Source organism: Schistocerca nitens, chromosome 1, assembly GCF_023898315.1.
Source record: "Schistocerca nitens isolate TAMUIC-IGC-003100 chromosome 1, iqSchNite1.1, whole genome shotgun sequence".
In the NCBI taxonomy this organism is placed as follows: domain Eukaryota; kingdom Metazoa; phylum Arthropoda; class Insecta; order Orthoptera; family Acrididae; genus Schistocerca; species Schistocerca nitens.
Window position 1 is genome coordinate 657,085,708 of NC_064614.1, and position 21,834 is coordinate 657,107,541.

Genomic DNA, 21,834 nt, shown 5'->3' on the forward strand with positions numbered 1-21,834 from the left:
AGTGATTAGAAATGGTCTTACTCAGACATTAGAAATGAGAGTCCATATGCATCCTACAAAGTTGAACAATTGGATCTTCTGTATCTTTCTCAACACGAAAACCAAGCAGACGTGATTCACAGAGGTAGGTACAGACTTTCAAGAAGTGGGCTTGGGATTCGCGGATAACCATACGCATTCCACCCCAGAATAAATTCCAAGAGCACCTCTGTTCATGGGAAAAGAGAAAAGTACAAAATGGCAAGACGTAGACTGAAGCGAGGCAGGAACAGCACAGGAAACGAATCCTGAATACTGGGCTACAATTGAAGCCCAGGCACATGATAACAGAAATGAGCAGCTGAAACACATTCGTGCAAGACTGAGGTAATGACATTAGTTGCGCCACGCCAATATTTGATTGAAATTGTTCGTACACTGCACGAATTTTTGAAAAGTTAGCCACTACTAGCGATAATTCCACCTAGAATATATGATGAAGTTGTTTTATGCAATCAGTTTGTTTTTCCTGATAGGAATATTTACACACTTTAAGAATAATATGACATTAAATTACGGGAAAACATCCATTCTTTGGAAAAGCAATAAATTCCATGATTTTAAAACATACACGATAGAGAGAGAGATGCATTCCAGGCAGCCAGATGAACATTTTGAGCCATAGTTATCCGTTGCGCATTACCGGGGATTTTCTGCATTAGGGCCGTGTTTGTTGGACGTTTCACGTGAGCCAGAGCTATATTATTAACCCAGCGCTCATGAACAGTACGTCAGCACAGTCAGCAGTTAAAAACAATGTGTTCCGGCTACCAGAGGTTTAATAATTGGTATTTTGGAGCTCTGTGCAACATTTCTAAGTTATCTCGCACATTTCGTGCCAAATGGTTTTTCCTTAAGCAGGTGATTGCTGAAAGTGCTTTTAATTTGGCTGTACGTGTGTTCTCTGAAGCGAGTTTAAACCTCTCGCTCTGATCAATATAAAACCATTCGCAGTCCTGACAGTTGCTCTTCTAAGTCCCAAATATGTATAGCTGGTGTCAACTTTGTGGCGTAAGCTACATCAAATTGCGCCTTCCGTCTGACACGTATTTCTAAGTTTCATTTTTCTGTAATTCTGAGTTTTGTATGACATGATAAGAAATCTCTCATTGTCTTGACCTCCTTTCTATTTTTCCCTATTTTATTATATTTATTTCTTTATTTCGGTTGTGTTTTTTACATCACGGTCCTTATATCCGTTATCCCTGGCTACTTCTTTGATTATCCTCCAGCAAGGTAGGCAATACATTAATGAGAAAGCCCAGCTAATGCGCCACAGTTAACCTTTTGGTAGCACGTGCGGCCGTATTAATCTGTCGCCAAGTACGCCTGCCCATGGGTTGAATGAAAATCGATGTTGATACCTTCTTCCCTGAATTACTTGTGAATTTCCATAACCAGCTTGTATGGGCAGATGTAAATTCCCAACACCATCTCTTATGGGCACTGCCTCATTGATAAATAAAATCCTGGATGTGAGCAATGAATCCACAGCACACTTCTGAAACAGCTATTGACAGAATCGCCGTCTGCCATGATGGCCCTGTGACCTTAGAACCTGTACGCGCTGTAGATTATATGGGTACAACAACTGCTCATTAAGTACCCCCCAGAGAAGTGAGTGAGACACGCCTTCTGTTGTTCCTAACCGTCGCTCACTCGTCACAGAAATTTCTTCCACCGGCGTAGCACATGCACCTTCATATCAGTCGTGCGGACTACGCGGGGCCTTCCACTGTGTCTTCAAGGTTCAAGGGTATCTGAGTCGGTCAGACGCCGGAAAAGTCTGCCGAACAGCTCATCAGAGGACACACTGTGCTGGGATGTTTTTAAGAGTAGAGGACAAGGTCTCGCAGGCTACGTCAGTTTGCTGAACCAGAGCAGAATATCACATCCACCATTTCACTTTTCGAGAAGTAGCAAACAAGTTGTGGAAGAGAGAGAAAATGTAAATTTATTACACGATATGTATGTAAAAACAGAGCAATAACAGTAAACATATCAGTGAATCTGCGTTTGGAAGAAGGTAAAACACCATGACACGTACGGAGGTTTGACATTACTGTACAATAAGGCGCACAAACACGACGAAATCTAATATGGCGTACAACACGACTTGAACCAAACAGCTGACTGCAGGTAGAGCACTGTGAGAAAGACATCATAATACCGTGCCTATAAATATGACGGAGCGACAATGCACCGACTGTGCTAATATCTGCATCCAAGTGTCGCGCAACCCTTTCTATGATCACATGTATATCGCGGAAAGTATGTGTTTTCGGACCCCTTTTTATTGGTCTCATTTTTCTTGTTTAGATGAGTACTATCACCTCTCAAAGTATTCGACACATGTTTTGAACACCCTGTATTTGTGTAAAACACAACATGAATAAGAAATTTGGTGCTAATACAAACAATAAAAGTGAGCCAGGCTGTACACCATACTCGTAGTACATGCAGATTAAACAGACTCGTAGTATCGGTAAAATCGACAACTTGCATTTGTATGAAAGGCAAGTTCAGCGAAAGTAAAAACTTTTATGCAACGGCCTAAATACTGAGAATCGTTCTACAGTCTGATTGATAAAATGTTAATCAATCATAAAATACACTCCTGGAAATGGAAAAAAGAACACATTGACACCGGTGTGTCAGACCCACCATACTTGCTCCGGACACTGCGAGAGGGCTGTACAAGCAATGATCACACGCACGGCACAGCGGACACACCAGGAACCGTGGTGTTGGCCGTCGAATGGCGCTAGCTGCGCAGCATTTGTGCACCGCCGCCGTCAGTGTCAGGCAGTTTGCCGTGGCATACGGAGCTCCATCGCAGTCTTTAACACTGGTAGCATGCCGCGACAGCGTGGACGTGAACCGTATGTGCAGTTGACGGACTTTGAGCGAGGGCGTATAGTGGGCATGCGGGAGGCCGGGTGGACGTACCGCCGAATTGCTCAACACGTGGGGCGTGAGGTCTCCACAGTACATCGATGTTGTCGCCAGTGGTCGGCGGAAGGTGCACGTGCCCGTCGACCTGGGACCGGACCGCAGCGACGCACGGATGCACGCCAAGACCGTAGGATCCTACGCAGTGCCGTAGGGGACCGCACCGCCACTTCCCAGAAAATTAGGGACACTGTTGCTCCTGGGGTATCGGCGAGGACCATTGGCAACCGTCTCCATGAAGCTGGGCTACGGTCCCGCACACCGTTAGGCCGTCTTCCGCTCACGCCCCAACATCGTGCAGCCCGCCTCCAGTGGTGTCGCGACAGGCGTGAATGGAGGGACGAATGGAGACGTGTCGTCTTCAGCGATGAGAGTCGCTTCTGCCTTGGTGCCAATGATGGTCGTATGCGTGTTTGGCGCCGTGCAGGTGAGCGCCACAATCAGGACTGCATACTACCGAGGCACACAGGGCCAACACCCGGCATCATGGTGTGGGGAGCGATCTCCTACACTGGCCGTACACCACTGGTGATCGTCGAGGGGACACTGAATAGTGCACGGTACATCCAAACCGTCATCGAACCCATCGTTCTACCATTCCTAGACCGGCAAGGGAACTTGCTGTTCCAACAGGACAATGCACGTCCGCATGTATCTCGTGCTACCCAACGTGCTCTAGAAGGTGTAAGTCAACTACCCTGGCCAGCAAGATCTCCGGATCTGTCCCCCATTGAGCATGTTTGGGACAGGATGAAGCGTCGTCTCACGCGGTCTGCACGCCCAGCACGAACGCTGGTCCAACTGAGGCGCCAGGTGGAAATGGCATGGCAAGCCGTTCCACAGGACTACATCCAGCATCTCTACGATCGTCTCCATGGGAGAATAGCAGCCTGCATTGCTGCGAAAGGTGGATATACACTGTACTAGTGCCGACATTGTGCATGCTCTGTTGCCTGTGTCTATGTGCCTGTGGTTCTGTCAGTGTGATCATGTGATGTATCTGACCCCAGGAATGTGTCAATAAAGTTTCCCCTTCCTGGGACAATGAATTCACGGTGTTCTTATTTCAATTTCCAGGAGTGTATAAAATTTCCACCTTTATATCACGTAACTCGACGGCAACGAAATAAAATGCTTGTATGTCCAGCCGGAATGGATTCACTGCCCACATTCAGTGTCAAAACGTAAATGACGTATGCATCCGCTCGCGCAGGCTTCACAGAATTAAATATAAGGACCGGTGGATGAGTCGGGCAAGTATACACATGCATTTACGATAGAATGACACATACCATAATAAAAGTTAATAAATGGTTCAGATGGCTCTGAGCACTTATGGGACTTAACATCTGAGGTCATCAGTCCCCTAGACTTAGAACTACTTAAACCTAACTAACCTAAGGACATCACACACATCAATGCCCGAGGCAGGATTCGAACCTGCGACCGTAGCAGCAGCGCGGTTCCGGGCTGAGGCTGAAGCACCTAGTTAACAAGGATACAACTGTTTGTCAAGGGGACACTGGTATGCTCAGTAAAAGTGAAGTGAATTTTAATTAATGTGACTGCCCATAATTGTAATAGCAGTCGTGGAACAAAAATTAAATTTACAGCTATGATTTACAATGACCAAGTGTCACAAAAAATTGAACACTATTTCCTCGAGACTGACGTTAGGATAAGTCTTGAGATAACAGATTCTCTTAGCACACGCTTATGACATCGAACAGGCACAAAGCCCAATATGTTTAATAAATCTGCAGTTTACAAGATCAGTTGCAGTGAATGCGACAGTTATTATGTCGGCCGGACGACCGCTCATTTGATGAACGCTTTAGGGAGCATACTTATTCCCAAAATCGCCCCGGAGAGACATCCGGTGCTGGATATTGAGCGTGGCCTATAAGTCGCATTAGGACCTTAATGTACTAGTTTTTATGACATCTATCCTAAACAGCGAAAAATTATACTGAGAAGCACTGTGGTGAAATACGTACCACAAAAAGGATAGAATGCAAGCTACAAACGTGGACAATATACTGAAATACTGCTCTTATTCGTCATTTAAGATCACTTTTGTTTTAAATAACGGTGCACACCCTCGCTATAGGTATGTGGCGCCTTAAAATGTTAGACGTAAAATGTTCACGCGATCTGTGTAAAAGGTAACCATCTCAGGTATCTTTGATCCATCACTATCACGTGGCGAAATATTGTTGTCTTTTCTTAAGGAAATATAAGTTATTTATTATTTTTTACCTCAAAACATTGTCTGTGAAATGGTAATAGATCATTGTGAAGCGACCTATTTGAATCACTGAACTGATAGTCTTGAAGTTACGAATATATTCGTATAAGGACTGTCAAAGAGAAATTATTCATACAGTCTCAGTCATTTAATCCTGAGACAAGCTGTGAAAATATTAAAAGAAATGTTACGGTCGATGATGGCGGCCAACAATGACTTTTTTGGCACGATATTTCCATTCTACTGCAGGCACTAAAAATTAGAAAAGTTACTACTTCCTGCATGGGAAAGGAATGTCTGCGTCAATGAAACATTAATAACACTGTCTGTAACATATTTTAACAATTATTAAATTATTACAGACTTACAGTGTTCAGTGGCCCACCGTTGCATGCATTCCAGAAAAAGAGAAACCTAATAGTGAATTCTTTCCCCTTATATAATGATTAACAAGTACAATCCTTTCATTCTAATTACACAGAACAAATGGTTTCAGTATTATTATACAACTTCTACGCTGATCTTATCGACATTATTCTTCAATTAATTTCAGTTCCATTTTTTCTTTAAGCACGCCTCTATCAAAGTCTTTGCGTATAGTCAAAAATACTTCAGCAAATAAAAATGTTCACTTTATTTAATGTCATCACAAGTTATCGGTTCAAAGTCTTGCATTTTGCACCGAAAGGAAGACAGCTAGATTTACTCGAGGAACTGGAGATACACAGGGAGAATCATCTAAAACTTGAACCGCAAATATTTGCGGAACTGGAAAAGTGCTTTGGATGTGCGGTTTTCACGGAATGGATTAGTAGTCAGTAGTCAGGGGCTTGTATCATTATCCTATGAAGAGATGGTTGTAATGCGTACGAAGTGCATTTTTTGTGCAAACATACACTTTTTTAATTGAACAATATCTGTAGACATTAAGTGACTAAGATTTCGGTAAATCAGTACGTCAGTGGTGTTAGTTGTAGGTGTCTAGTGGGAGTCGCTAACGAGATATACACTTGTTTGTGCTACTTAACCTACTTAGCTGGTAGGTACGATGTTATGTTTGCTTACAGTGTGCATGTGTGTTCCCTGAGCACATTGCGACTTGCTAGTCAGTTAGCTTTTGGTAGTCGAAGCAGTAGGTCGTGAGTGGACGTTGGGATTTAACAACACAGAAAAAGCTGACACCTTCATGGTGTAAGGATTTTGTAGGAAGAATGCTGTTCGTTCTTGAACAGTGTTTGCTGCAAGATATCCCAAAAGATGTCAACCATCTCGGCAATTATTTATCAATCTCTTCAACCAGTTTCATGAAAGTGGTAGTATAATACCTAGAGAACGTAAAAGGAGGAAACATATGAAGGCAGAAGAGAGGAAATGAATGTTCTTATGGCTGTTGCAGTTGATTCGCACGTTAGCACCCGCGCAATCTCACGAGGCATTGGCATGAGTTAGGCAAGTGTCCTACGTATTCTCTGTCGACATAGGTTCCATCCCTGGCATATCTCTCTCCATCAAGAGCTGCACGGAAACGATTATGAGAATAATGTTAACTTCCTTTCTTGGGCATTAAGACAGGATACTCCAAATGTATCATCTGCCTTGTTTAGCATTGAAGCAACATTTACCAATCATGTTCAGGCAAACCGCCGAAATATGCACTAATGGTCTGTTGAAAATCGTTGGCTTCGTCAGGTGAAACGTCAGCGTCCATGGAGTGTAAAAATTTAGTGTTGAAAGTGAACCATCATCTCATAGGCTCGTTTTTTCATAGATGGAACACTAAACGCGCACAAGAGTCGCAGCCTCCTAAAAGACTATCTTTCGTGGATGCTAAAAGACGTTCCTCTGCAGACCAGGAGGATGCTGGTGTACCAACTTCATGGCTGTCCATGCGCGAGGTACTACAGCATGTCTTCACAAATTGTTCCCAAATCGCTGGATTGTACGCAGAGGACTTGTACCTTCGCCGGCTCTTTCCCCGCATTGAAGGCCAGTAGACTTTTTTTTTCTTTAGTGGAAGCTGAAAGACGCTGTATACCAGGACATCCCAACTACACCCGACGATATACTACGTCGTACTACTTCAGCCTGCTCGGACACCTCCGGTGATACGATAGTACGTGTGCTGCAGTCGTTCCACTCCTTACTGGAAGCCTGTATTTCCGCTGTCCGTTGTCATTTTGAACATAATCTGTGACGATCAATTGCCTCGTTGCTGATCAGAATCCATATAACTAGTGCATGCACCGGTGTTGTTCATTAGCGTGTGCTACCACTGACGTTGTACAAGTATCAATGTGGGAACTTTTCAAAACATGGTATCTGGTAAATGACTCGCACTAGAATCCTGCAACAACATACATCACTGAGCTAATGTACCTACCCCTAGTTATTTTAAAAGTATTTTTTCACAAAAAATACACTTGAGAAGTATTGTTACAATCGATCGAATTTAAATGAGCAGAAAGATCTAATCAAATTAATTTTTTAGTATTTTGATGAACTGCTACAGGGTTATTGGCAAGTTTACTCATGATGGACGCCATTATCTCCCGTCCTTGGACTATGCCACCTTTCGCCCCCTACATGTGACTAACGTACGTCTGCAAGCCGGATCACTTCTACACGACGAGAGGCGGCGCCCCAGCGTCACCAACAGTCTTCACACCTCGGCAGATGATTTGATTTCGCACTAAAATGCGACGACAATGTAATGACAATAAATTTGGTTATGTTGTGGCAACAGACCATGTTGGTGTTTCACTTCCTGCGTGGAATTTTTCCTTGTATCTAATACTGATGTGATTTCTGACTGATGTTTTTATAATTGATTCTCGCTGTCAAAAGGCTCTGAGCACTATGGGACTCAACTTCTGAGGTCGTTAGTCCCCTAGAACTTAGAACTAGTTAAACGTAACTAACCTAAGGACATCACACACATCCGTGCCAGAGGCAGGATTCGAACCTGCGACCGTAGCGGTCTCGCGTCTCCAGACGGCAGCGCCTAGAACCGCACGGCCACATCGGCCGGCATTCTCGCTGTCACTTTAATTTTAATTGAACTCAGTTTTATTGAACATCGCAATATAGCTTGACGCACAATTGTACCGACTATCACTTTTTTTATTGTATGTGTCCTCCTATGAAAATGCATGTACTTGCACGTCACCTGCCGGTCCTTCTGTTTATTTCTGTGAGGCCTGTGCGAGTGGATGCTTAGGGCAGTTACATTTTGACACTGAATGTGGGTACTGAATTCATTCCGGATGGACATTCAGGCATTTTATTTCCTTGCCGACGAGTTACTTGACGTAAAGATGGAAATTTTATATTTTATAATTGACTACCACTTTATCAACTAGGCTCTATAACGGTTCTCAGCTTTTAGGCTGTTGCATAAAAGTTTTTACTTTTGCTGAACTTTCCTTTCATGCAAACGCAAGTGGATGATTTTCCCATTACTACGAGTTTGTTTGACCTACCTGTCGTACGGGTATGGTGTACAGTCTGGCTCAGTTTTGTTCTTGGTGTTATCACCAAATTTCTTATACCTGTTGCGTTCTACACAAACACTGGGTCTTCAAAAAAGTTTGGGGAACTTTGAGAGGTGGTACTACTCATCTAAACAAAACAAAAATAAGTCAAATAAACACGTGTTCGGAAACGTATGCTTTCCGTGATAATCACGAGTTTATAGGAAGGGTTCTGAGACGCCTGGTTGCAGATATTAGCACTACGATTAGGTGGCCTGCAGTCAGTTATATAGTTCGAGTCGTGTTTTACGCTACGTTACATTTCGTCGTGTTTGTGCGCGAGCGCATGCATAGGTCAAGTAAGTTTTGACAATGAATGGCAGCAGTCAGTTCAGTGTGGCAGGACATACAAGCTTTTTATTTCGTTGTCGACTCGTTACGTGATGTAACGAGGGAGATTTTATGTTTTGTGGTTGTCTACGATTTTATCAGCCAAGCCGTACAAAATATTCTCAGTTTAGGCCGTTGCATAAAAGTTTTTATTTTGACTGAACTTGTCTTTTGTTATCAGTAATATCTTTAATTTATGTACGTAAATTAAAGATTTTGCTGGTACAACCAGTTCGTTTAATTTGCTTGTCGTACGAGTATGGTGTATATCTCGGCTCCGTTTTGTTATTAGTATCATCACCAAATATCCTATTTATGTTGCTTTCTACACGAATGCATGTCACTGCACCATAATTATTACTGGTACATCCAGTTGGTGTTCAACTCGCATTTAATACGTGCATGAGCTGAAGGTGTTTGTTGCGTACAACCGAAACTAGCTAAGTAATGGTATTTTGTCTTATGTAATGGGACCTAACCTTTATAACATTTTTGTAAAAAAAATTTTTAATTTTAACATATCACTCGACAGACGTTTCACCATTGTCTTCCTTCCTTTTAGGAGTCCCCCAACCCCAAAGTACTTTATCTTCACATTTTCATTCACTGCCGTTTTGAGACAGCAACAATTTCACGATTTCAGGTGGTGCTCGGCCTGCAGTTCCAGAAACTCTTCACCTAAGCTTTCAGGTGGTTCGCAGTCGCCGCTTGCAACGTTCTAGAGAGCGACTAGAAACTCCAGTGTGGACACTACGTGGCAAACGTGAATCAAGATGTGTTCAAATGTGTGTGAATTCCTAAGGGACCAAACTGCTTAAGTCATCAGTCCCTAGACTTACACACTGCTTTAGGTAAATTACGCTAAGAACAACACACACACACCCATGCCCGAGGGAGGTCTCGAACCTCCGGCGGGAAGAGCCGCGCCAATCTAAACAACAAACAAACAATAAAAAATACTTTCAAAACAGGCAACGTAAGTAGAAATAAAATAAAATAAGTGCATGTAACTTAAAGAACTCATGTTAGTCATTCCTGCGGCATTTCCTCCTTGCAGCTGTCCGAAAATATCAAACTGCACCACACGCAAACGAGTCAACGTGGTACGTATGGAGTGAACAACCAGTGGCTATCGCCCAACTTTATCAAGGCAGTAGCCTTCCCAGTCAATAAGCCAAGCTCTTTACTAGAAAACGTATCAAGCAACGTCCGTTTTCTTTACATATGAGTCTAGTTTAGTTTGCAAGATGACAGTAGACGTGTTTTGAATTCGCATGACGCCAGGCGCTGCCGTTATCCATCAACGACTGTGAAGAGATATCACCTATGCTTACGTATGTCCCTATAGTGGTGTCGATGTCATGTAAGTAGACATACTCTGAAGAACAGAAAGCGCTTCTCTCACGTAAGCGTAGCACGTGTCTGCTTTGACCTAGCCCTCATCGAAATAGCGGACGCAAATCACTAATCAAAATCCAATATCAGTAAAACACGCACCTTAACCTTAGCAAGATTTTTAATAACTTTCATGAGTTATAACAAGCCTGTCATTTTCCAACCTATTGAAAAATATGGGCTACGATTGAAATCGCTATGTCACCCCAACTAAGCTTTCGCATTCACAGTCGCTGGTTTTCCCAACTCGAAACCAAACTGCCTAAACTAAGCCAGACCTCAGAGTATGCTGCAGATCAATCTTTCACCGTGATCTGTATTCCATGAAATAATATAGAAGCAAAATAACATTGTCGTTCTTCTGATCAGTTTGTGCGCGTACTCCACATCTTTATGCCCGGTTCATTCCTTGGTGTCAGTCAAATGTCGTGTAGGAAACCGTCCAATTCTGCCATCTTAATATTTTAATTATTACAGGAAAGTCTAATATGCAATTCCAAATAGATTTAGAATGAAGGCTGATACTAATTTATGAGTAACAATTTTTTAACGAAATTTAAACTAGGTTTTAGGCTACTGTTCATTCCAACGCATATTGAGTCACCGAAAGGAGATGAATGCTGCGATATGTTTGCACAGCCTCATTATTTTTGTCTGTTCCATCCTTATTATTCGCTGCTCTCTTTGCATTTGCTGACCCTCGTGTCCTCATTAAAATATTCCGTCGCTGGCCTCGTGATTGTCAGAGCCTATTCATTAATTTCCTTCTTTAGAAAAAATGCAGTTTTTTCCTGACGACACTGGAAGGAAAACATTACGTTGAGTGTTTCACAGTGTCTTTTATGTTACATACATCCCATTTGTCAGAATGAACATATTCTCTATAAGCAAGGATATCCCCCACGCGAACCACCGGCCAGGTCGAGGTGGAGAGGCTCTCGTTATACAGAAAGCCGTACGGTAGGTGCAACCAAGTCCGAGGGCTCTTTATGGAGAGACCAGACAAACCTGTGGCTCCTGAAGAGGCTCAGTAGTTTTCTTAATACCGTAGTTATGGCTGTGATACCCGGAATAATTGACTGACCTAGCTCTGTAACATTGAGCAACATGGCCTTGCTGTATTTATACTCTGAACAGCTAACAGCAAGGGGAAATTACAGCCGTTATTTTTTCCGAGACCACGCTACTGTACTATGGCACCTTCTTGGATAATATACTCTGGATGTTAAATAGTCCCCCTCTCGGATCTTTGGGTGGGGACTTCTTAGAATAATGTCGTTAACAGGAAAAACAGAATTGGCATTCTACATCAGTGTTACAGTGTTGAATGCCTTGATCAGGAAATTAGGCTAGAGAATGTAAGGGGGGAGATGGATAGGTTGAAGTGAGATTTTGTGTGAATTAGTAAAGTGCAGTGACAGACGGAAGAGGACATTCTGACAGTTGTGGACCCAACATGAAGAGAAACGATTTGTTTGACTTTCTTCCGAATAGAGTCAGAAGTTTCTGTTTATTGTACTTCACTTTTGGTCACGATAAAGTTGAAGGATAAGACACTAATTACCCTAGTTCATCAGCGAAAAAAGGAAACATATGAGTGTAAAATGAAATGAAATGATCGTGTGGCATTGTTGGCCGGGAGGTCCCATTTGGGTTCGGCCACCAAGTGCAAGTCTTATTTCAACTGGCGCCGCATTGGGCGGCTTGTGGCCGATGATGACGATGATGATCATAGTGTATAGAACGAGACATACACACACCATCCAGAACGTAAAGACGATCCGCATGATATCATGTCAGTTAACTTTTTGGGCGCAATACAGCAGCGATTCAGCATGTTAGGGATTCTACAGGACCTTGTGTTTTCTGAGGTATATGGCGCAAGACGTCTACACACAGGTCGCAAAACTTGCGTAAATTACCAGACGCTGGTTAGCTGGCGGCCGGTTACGTCCCAGATTTGTACCATTGTACCTCAGATCAGGCAAACTTGACAGCCAAACATCAATGTGAGTTCACTGTCTTCTCCTCAAACCACTGGCCTGGTAACACAGATAGTTTTCTCTGCTGGAAGATGCCATCCCTGCTGAAGAAAACGTCACGCATGAAGGTGTGTAGACGGTCCACAGTTGTCAAGGTGCCTTCGTTTACATCATAGATCCCATGGTCACGACAGTAGCATACAAGTAGCTCACTGGCTTCAGCGTTTCCTCAACCACTCGATATTGAATCTCCGGCCGACTATTGAATACACTGTTCTTAAAACAGGACAAACACTAAGAAGAGTGAGTGAACGTAATAACAGGATACTGTTCTATAAAGAAATCAAATAAGAGACGGTTGTAAGAAACGGAGCTATGTTCCGTAACCTGTAGATGTAAAGGAAGCCACTGCGCAGAACAAGGGACAGAGCCAGTTGTAGAAGTACATCAAAGTTATGTTTGATGAGGAAACGTTGTCGTGAAGTGTGACAGAAGAGCAGGCAGTAGGTGTAGGACAAATGGGTTGTCAGGTAATGTAGACAGAGTATGTCAGAACACAGGCATGGAGAGCGTTCTTCAACAAAAGAGCTCTTCTCCTATCACGTACTGATACTAATAAAGAAGTAATCCCTTGCGGAATACAATTTCTGTGTAGAATTATTTAAATATGTTTCGGAATCATGACTCATTGTCAATTTTGTAAATACTTGTTGGAAATACGGCAACACACCAGAGGGCTGGCAAACAGCATTTGTTATCTCGTTACTTAAAAAAAGGGGATCGCAGAATGTGTGAAAGTGTTAGATTTTTGAATTTTGGGTATATGATGTATGCAAAATTCATAACAAATAGACTAAAGATGCCTTACGAAACGCTTCTTACACAAGGACAGAATGGGCCACGGATGAGATCTTGTTGTATGTTATATCAATACCAAAGTACAAAAAGGAAGTCTGTTTGCGACAAACATCTCTCAAGGAGTGAGACAAGGGTGTCCTTTATCATCTCCATTATTTAACATATACAAAGACAACCTCATAAAAACATGGCAGAAAAAGTACTGCTCCATTACAAGCTTCATAATGAAGTAATACACACACACCCCGTTTTCAACGATCAGAAAATCGTAGCGGACTCAGAAAATGAATTACAGAGAGGAACTTGGTCCTTACACATAGTAGCAAATGATTATGATATGAGAATAAAGATAAATCTAGAATATTGGAATTTTATGGTAAGGGGCATTTAAGAGCAGAAGTAAGAATTGATGATAAACTTCTAGATCAAATAAATACTTGGGGAAAGTATGCCTGACCAGAATTCGAGCAGGGGTCTCCTGTTTACTAGGCCGATGCTCTGACCACCGCACCATCTGGACACATTGGCCATGGCAACTGCGCAGACAACCCTAGCATACCTCCTGTCAGAGCCAAATTCAAAACTGATCCACAAACTACTGATGTAGAGCCCCTTGCCCATTATACTCATTACTCGCAGCATTTCGCCAATTTCCTTAAGCGTTAGAGCTTGATGTGCATCCGCACTGAAGGCATCATTGGCTATCATCGCCGTAATTATATATGTGGTGTCTGTTATATCGAACATGTCCAAAAGAGCAAACACAACATACGCAGATAAATAGTTTTAAGTTCCTGGGGTACGAGATCTCGTATAGCACAAATAATGATCAATAATATAAACCGCAAAAGTTTCTACAGTCTGTGGGTACCTCAAATCGCACTCTCCTCATAAATGTCAGAAAAGAGAGAGTACTAAAATTTTATATCAATGCAACGAAAAACCAGCCAAAGTTGCAAATTTCAGTTTTTTTTGTTCACACGATGACTAGTTTTTGGTCAGGACCCATGTTCAGGTCATCGTTAACAGAGAGCAAAACGGTATTTCGGAAAATGCAAAAACCATGTCAAAAATATATACGTACTATGAAGTGCAAACGAACAGCTACAGTTCGTAATACGTATACGAACAGTTACAGCGCATAATACGTATACATTTTTGACATGGTTGTTTCATTTTCGGAAATACCGTTCTATCTTTTGCGATGATTTGAAAATGAGTCCTGGCCCAAAAGTAGCCATCGAATGATTAAAACAAGTGGAATTTGCAACTTGGCCGATCTTTAGTTGTTATGACCTAATTATTCCAGCATGCTGTAAGTTTCTAAAACTTTATATGACATGGCAGTAGCAGTTCTAATGTATGGCACAGAAACCTGGACTTCAGCCGCCAGTCAAAGGAGGAGGACTGAAGTAGCAGAAAGTAGACTCCTAAGACCTCTAGCTGGTTGCAAAACTCATAGATCGAATAAAAATTAGTGAAATAAGGATTGAACTGGGAGTGAAAAATATATTTCATAAAATAGAAGAGTGCATAAAGAAATGGCGTGAATATAATCAAAGTATGTCAGCTGAACGAATACCTCAGTCAATATGTAATATTACATCTCAAGGGAAAAGGAATATTGGGCGTCCTGAGAAGAGATTTAAAGACAGCTGCATTCTACATGAAATCGAAATAGGCAAGCATGCGTGAACCAAAGCTGGTATATTGATGATGAAGAAACACGTGAATGTATAAATCTGGAGCTCGACATTGACTGAAAGTGAATTGTTGTTAATGGCAATACTAGAGGAGAAAAAATTGGAAGCATTTTAACTTTAGTGCATTAGAAGTTCGATGAAAATGAAGAGTGCAAGTAACACACTAGATGGAAAACATGTTAAAAGAGACAATGAGGGATGGAGTCAATGGAAAACCTCAGTAGGAAAATGAAAATGTCATTGGCATATTTTCTGCACTGAATAATTAATAGGTTAATAATTAACCTTGAAGTAGAGAGGAGAAGCTGCATTCAAATAATGCTAAAATACAATAAGTACGTAGAGATATAAATATTAGCATGAGATAAATATTAGCACGAGATAGAGATGGACAAGTTATACACCAGTCAAGAGATTTCTACAACTAAAACTAAAAATGATTTGAAAACCTCTGAAACTTGTGTGCTGTGCGGCTTTGATTAATGTCATGAAAATCAGTCTTGACGCGTACGTGTCATTGAAACCTAGTTATATCAATTTATTTATTCAAAATTTCTTGGCTGACCCGTCCTGTGCATTATCGGCCATCATGTGCGGCTAGAGCATGTATAGTGAATGGATCTTAAAATGAATCGTCTATGTCATGCCTTATTATAACCTCTTTTATGTATGAACTATTTATATGCAGTCACTGAATGCGATGATACCTGTATTGTGGTGATAACGTTAGGTTTCTGAGAAATTGTAGTTAGGTTGTCTGTCGAAATAGAATGTCTGAGAGCCTAATAAGCCAGAACGGGAGTTCCGGTTTAAGCAAGGTTTCGGATCCGTCACTCAGTTTATAATAATCTGCCCGCCTATCTCTTCAGTTAGGGATAGAAAATACTGAGAGAATGACGACATATTGGAGATTTTAAGGATTCCTAAAGCAGTCTTCATGAGCCTACAGGCCTTCCCCATAAATCCATTCAACACAACTTTTAATTTCGCGGCACAGCTACCTAGTAGAGTTGGCGATATCATGTATTTGAAGCATACCCATACCGTTAGCGACGTCATTGTTAGCGGTAATTCGTTTTCTCACCAGAAATTGGGACGCTTTAGATGAAAGATTATCATGAGATCCGTACAGCAATTACACTGCGGCCTCCCGCTGCTACGTAATGAAATATGTGAGTAAGATGCGACTGCGGGCCGCAAAAACGCCGGGTGCCGTATCGGTCTAGAGTCACTGAAGCTTGACGAGTGCCTGGTGATCGAACGGTGATCGATCGTAGCGCCATATCACAGAACGTAATCGGCCGGAAATAAACATAAAAATCGTCGCCGCGCAGCGAAATGATTACCGAGAAATTACATTTTCTGAATCATAAAACGGATATTAGAGCGGAACTGTCGAAATACGCAGAATTCTTTTGTCGTGTCCGAAGTTCGGCAGGTATTTTATATGAGACTCGTTCCGTCACAGAAATGGGAAGTTGCAAAAGTGGGGTGGGAGCAGGAAGAATGGTGGTGGGGGGAAAGACGGGGGGGGGGGGGCGGGAGGGGGGGTTGCAGGAAGAGACGGTAATGAAACGAAGGGCGCTGCTCTTACTTGTGATGAAAATCGGAATCCGATATCTGTCGGCCGGCGGGCGGCGCCGAATATTTTTAGAAGAATGCGCCACCGAGGAGTCCCCAATGTCCGCAGACATTGCCACCATGCTGTGACGTCGTGTGTACCTGTGAACGTGTATCCTTGTGTGTGTGTGTGTGTGTGTGTGTGTGTGTGTGTGTGTGTGTGTGTGTGTGTGAGGTCTTACTCTCAGACGATACACAAAAATGGCTGCTGCTTTGTCTACCAAACTCGTACTCCAGCAGATTCACAAAACCCCAACATCCACCGTCAGGTCTTTCGTCAGTGTCGACACGTGGAATATGACACTCGTTGGTACCTGTGAATAAAATCGTGACATCACCACACAAAACAACGAAATACTTTGCGCTAACAACGTAGAAAGCAGGCTTAATGCGTTGTGGCATGCACTGCACTGGATGTGGGAGACACTATTTCCTGCCAAAACATTTTCAGAGTTATTACTACCAGAGTGCCCGGATACAACCACTCGTGTTTAGAGTATTATGCCTGAAGTTTTCACAGGGATTGAAATTCGGTGTTAGCCGCTATACGACAGGCCGCACTTTCAAATACGCGCGCCGCCAGTTAGGTGCAGCGTTCCCTACACCCCCCACTGCGGCATGAGGGCGCTGCCACGAACGATTACGCCGTTGCCAACGAGACGCAAGCATCCCTTCTTCGGAGCTCCAGCGGCGGGTCTGCTTACGTTCGAACACTCATGCAAACGTGTGTTTGCCAGTTGAATACGATTTACAGGCTCTCGTGGTGGCCAGGACTTGTGATCTGCTGAATAGTTATTGTACTGAAAGCTGATGATTTGTGTATCTGTGTACGTTTCACAATTCGCAGTTGTGAAACGTAAATTCCACTCGGCTGCTACCTAATACGATTTTATCAATGTATCTCACGAAGGAGATATACACTGAAGCGCCAATGAAACTTGTATAGCATGCATATTCAAATACAGAGATATGTAAACAGGCAGACTACGGCGCTGCGGTCGGCAACGCCTATATAAGACAACAAGTGCCTGGCGCAGTTGTTAGATCTGTTACTGCTGCTACAACGGCAGGTTATCAAGACGTCAGTGAGTTTGAACGTGGCGTTATAGTCAGCACGCAGGCGATGGAACACAGCAATTCCGAGGTAGCGACTATTTCACGAGTGTACCGTGAATATCAGGAATCCCGTAAAACATCAGATCTCCGACATCGCTGCAACAGAAAAAGATCCTGAATGAACGGTACCAACGACGACTGAAGAGAATCGTTCAACGTGACAGAAGTGCAACCCTTACCCAAATTGCTCCACATTTCAATGCTGGGCCATCAACAAGTGTCAGCGTACGAACCATTCAACGAAATATTATAGATACGGCCTTTCGGAGCCGAGGGCAACTCGTGTACCCTTAATGACTGCACGACTCAAACCTTTACGCCTCGCCTTTACACCGACATTGCACTGTTCATGACTGGAAACATGTTGCCTGGTCGCACGAGTGTCGTTTCAAATTGTATCGAGTGGATGGACGTGTACGGGTATGGACAGACCCTCATGAATCCATGACCTAGTATGTCAGCAGGGTACTGTTGAAGCTGGTGCAGTATCTGTAATGGCGTGGGGCGTGTGCAGTTGGAGTGATATGGGATCCTGATGCGTATAGATATGACTCTGACAGGTTTGGTTCAAATGGCTCTGAGAATTATGGGACTTAACTTCTGAGGTCATCAGTCCCCTAGAACTTAGAACTACTTAAACCTAACTAACCTAAGGACATCACACATATCCATGCCCGAGGCAGGATTCGAACCTGCGACCGTAGCGGTAGCGCGGCTCCAGGATGTAGCGCCTAGAACCGCTCGGCCACGCCGGCCGGTCTCAGAAAGGTGACATGTACGTAAGCATCCTGTCTGATCACCTGCATCCATTCGTATCCATTGTGAATTCCGACGGACTTGGCCAATTCCTGCAGGAAAATCCGACACCCCACACGTCCAGATCTGATATAGAGTAGCTCCAGTTTAAGCACTTCCGCTAGACACCAAGCTCCATAGACATCAACATTATTGAGCGTATTTGGGATGCCTTGTAACGTGCTGTTCAGAAGAGATCTCCATCTCTCGTACTGTTAAGAACTTAACAGACAGCGCTGCAGGATTCATGGTGTCAGTTCCCTCCAGCACTACTTCAGACTTTGGTCGAGTCCATGCCACGTCGTGTTGCGGCACTTCTGCGTACTCGCAGAGGCGCTACACGATATTGGCCAGGTGTACCAGTTTCTTTGGCTCTTCAGTGTATGGCTGACTTTTCTCCATATCTCAAATACATACCTTTTATTTAAATTGTATGTTGTGAACTGCAACAGTACTGAAGCGCTAACGTGATTTATGATCTAAACTGTAAGTTTTAATCTATCTTCGCTGAAACGCTTCAGTGGAGTTGGAGAAACTGACTAACAGGAAGGCCACTCACAAACTTTAATTGATTGCTCAAGGCATAATAGGTTGTTAGAAGTTGAGGTACCTCTAGTAATATGATGCGTCAACAACTCTAAAGAGTTTGTATTTAGTCCTAGTATTGTAGAGATGTTCCCTTATATTTCCTGAGAAAAAGGAAATATTGATAACGACAGTCTTGTGTATTTTGTAGCAGTTGTCAACGTAGCAAGCTTCTTACCGATGTCCCGGCAGGACACATAGCAAAAAGTAAAGATATAATTCTTTTACATTCCAAAAATATATATGACAGTCGAATTACCTCAAAGGATTATTACGCATCTAATTCACGGATTGAAATGTGCAGAAAACGGTAATGACATTTTTTCGTTTATATATATCCTTCTGCTGTAATCTTATGCAGTGTAAATGTAGCTGAACTGCAGTGGATTGTGGATTTCATGTTGTTATTTGTTATTTGTTACTTGTCACAGAATAAGAATGCTATCTATATCTTGAATTTCATTGTCTGAATAGACTGAACTTATATTTTCATTACGCTCTCCTATCGAATCGAGCATTGTACAGATTTATACTTGAAAAATAAACGGCAAACACCTTCTGTATGATCGTTTTAATAGTATGATAGTCCATCATCATACAACAGCTGTTTGCGGTTTATTTTTGAAGAGTGCATACCTTCAGCTGTGGCGGGCCATATTGTAAAGTTTGATGCAGATTTGTGCGGCATTCGGGCGCGACAGTGACCCGATATTCAGGTGCGTAAGAACGTGGGGGCACACAGATTCGTAGTCAAGGTTCTGGTCGGCAACGTCCGAACACCGGAATGGAGGATCAGCGCATTGTATTCCAAGCAGATCGTAGCACCTTCACATCTCCACTTGCCACTGGAGGACATATAATGGACCCCCTGAAAAATTCTATGCCATTCTGCACCATTGGTCAGAGATTAGCAGCAGCCGAACTCGCCAATTACCCTCCCATACGTAGACTACCGTAACACCATTATACAAGCGGCGGCATTTGGAGTGGTGCACGAACAGAAAGCGTCGACTGCTGATGAACAGCGTCGCCCTGCGTTCAGCAATGAATTTCGACTCCGCAGGATGACCATCGCCTGCGTGAATGGCGGCGATCTGGGGGGAGGTCTCATTCTTGCAGTGTTTCGTAGAGCACAGTGGTGTTACTTCTGTCGTCATGGTGCGAACCGCAGTCTGATGTGGCTTCAGGTCACGGCTAGTAGTGAATGAGGGAACTCTGACGGCATGCAAGTAGATCATGGACATCCTGCGTGCTACAGTGTCAAATCTGTCCCAGTGACAGAATCCAGGATATAAAAGAGCACTTACAAAAGTCGTGGGTCAGCCTGTGTGGCGTTCGCTGTGTTATTCAGTGGTTAGGTATTTAACTAATTTGTAAATGGAAATGATAATCTTATTTCATTACACTGACTAATTACTAAATAATTTTCCTCCCGTCTAAAGATTTGATCGAGTTGCTAAAGAACTCCAAATTAACGTCGTGTTAAAGTGTCACTAAATCACAGTTCATACAACAGATTCTATACAACTGTGGATTATGATGGAAACAGTTATCTTCAGCAAAATGATCATTGAAACCACCGAATATCAGCCGCGCACGACACTGACGTATGTTACCTGAAACAATATTCTTCGCAACTCGTACGTAATTAATTTCGGCTCCATACATCAGCTAGAAAAGTTTGTTATAACGATCGTGCTATGAGCACTGTTTTTAAAGAACCAATCTGATTGGTTAAAATGAGTTCGGAACCACCGGTGCACATTTATTTTTACACATTTGTATTACGTTCGGCATTTATGTCTGCAGAGTTGCGTAATTTGAATTTGCCGCTGTGACAATTAAGATGGCGGCAGACAATTGATAGAGACTTTCTATTGTTAGAGCAAATAAGTATTTTAAATGCTTATTGAACTTTACAGAAACTCTACTTTCGTATTGTGCACTATTTAGACTTCATCAAGCAAACATTTGATTTTTTTCTAAGGAAAACACAGACAAAAACGCGATACAAATCGCTATCATCAATGGCTGCGCTCCTTGCAGCTGAAAGAAATAATTAACACAGATAATGCTTACTGAGAGAGGAATTAAAGTTACAAATAATTATTCACTCATGTTTATAGTAATAATGAACCCTATTTTCAAGTAATAATTAACAAATAATTACAGTTTCTTAACAGACCTCAGTTCGATATGCGTCCGGAATCTACAAAAGCCAACCAATAAAAGGTAAAAAAAAAAAAAAAAAAAAAAAAAAAAAAAGAAGAAGACAATCGCAGATCATAAAAGGAATTTACAATTATCATTGTCTTTGTATGATACACATCGATATGTCTAATTACATCATAGAATATTATATAAATAATTAATATTTATAAGTTTTTATTGTTTTTTTCATACGTTGAATACATAATGTTTATAACTGTTAGAGGCATAATTTCCTCTCGTCGCACTGTAGCCAAAAATTTGTCACGTGGATGTTACACCTGCCTCAGGGGAGGGTACGCAGACCTTACGAGAAACGTCCCAAACGAGTAAATGCATGCACCAAGGTTACATTGTGTGCAGCGTCATACTGATAAGTTGACTCATACTGCCAATTTGAAATTTTGACCCGATTATTTAATCACCAAGTTAACGTCACACACCCTCTCAACGTGTGAAGTTTCATTTTGTTT